Source organism: Galeopterus variegatus, unplaced genomic scaffold, assembly GCF_000696425.1.
Source record: "Galeopterus variegatus unplaced genomic scaffold, G_variegatus-3.0.2 Scaffold1545, whole genome shotgun sequence".
Taxonomy (NCBI): domain Eukaryota; kingdom Metazoa; phylum Chordata; class Mammalia; order Dermoptera; family Cynocephalidae; genus Galeopterus; species Galeopterus variegatus.
The window spans coordinates 300,851-301,316 of NW_007727656.1; positions in this window are offsets into that span (position 1 = coordinate 300,851).

Genomic DNA, 466 nt, shown 5'->3' on the forward strand with positions numbered 1-466 from the left:
GGCAACGGGATCGCAACCCTTGGCGCTGCCCCCGCGCCTCGCTCAGCCAGTGAGCGGGAACCAGTCTGTATGTGGGATCCGAACCCTCGGGCGGGAGCGCCGCTGCGCTTCCCAAGCGGTGCACTATCCAGTGCGCCACCGGGCCGGCCCGGAAGAAAGATCTTAAAGGCATTTCGGAATTCCAGGTTGCTCCTCCCATCACAGACCCAGAGGCCTAGGAGGACAGAATAGTTTCAGGGAACAGGCCTGGGGTGCCCTCTGATGGCTTGTTGCCCAAGGTCATCTTAGGATGCTGCTCCCCACACCCCACTCCAGCTGTTGCAGCTGCTCCAGCCATGGCTAAATTAGCCCCAGGTCCTGCCGGACACACAGCTTCAGAAGATACAAGCCAGAAGCCTTGGTGGTGCCCACTTGGTGTTAAGTCTGCAGGTTGGCAGGATGCAAGAGCTGTGGAGGCATAGCATCC